Genomic DNA, 692 nt, shown 5'->3' on the forward strand with positions numbered 1-692 from the left:
AATTCGTTAAACGATGGAAGCCATGCATTAGATCCCCCCATTCTATCGGAGTGGTCTCTAATTGCATTGAAATCCCCAGCCACCATCCACGGTTCATGACATGCACTCAACCGAATAAGATCCTCCCACAGAGCTCTACGAGTAATGAAAGTATGCTCGTCATAAACAATCGTTAGATAGCAGGACTTTTTCATGACAATAAAGGCAAGATGGGCATGTATCATCCGGGAAGAAACCGATACACACCGTAGTTCAATCGCCATAGGATCCCACCCAATCCAAATCCTTCCGCGAGGCGAGAATTCATAATTAGCAAGCCAACGCCACCCCGGAAAGAGATTGGCGGAAATAGGTCCAAACCTGGATTGTTTGACCTTTGTCTCTAGAATGCCAATGCAAGAGAGGCTTCTATTTCTAATGAGTGCTTGAGATCTCGGCTGTCTAAGGGGGTCAACAAGACCCCTAATGTTCCACACTCCTAAATACATATATACAAGGTGAGGGGAGGTGTGTTACCATTTTTTCCTACTTTTCTTCCTTTTAGACTTTTGCTTGGTAGTCTTGGAGGAAGAGGGGCATCTCCATCTTCAAGAGCGGGGAGATTCAGCGGCTTCGAGTACTAATTGGTATCGGTAGAGCAAACACCATTGCACGCGATCTAGTATTTGGCGGAGACGGAGAGGATAAGTCAT

Source organism: Rhodamnia argentea, chromosome 6 (assembly GCF_020921035.1).
Source record: "Rhodamnia argentea isolate NSW1041297 chromosome 6, ASM2092103v1, whole genome shotgun sequence".
NCBI lineage: Eukaryota > Viridiplantae > Streptophyta > Magnoliopsida > Myrtales > Myrtaceae > Rhodamnia > Rhodamnia argentea.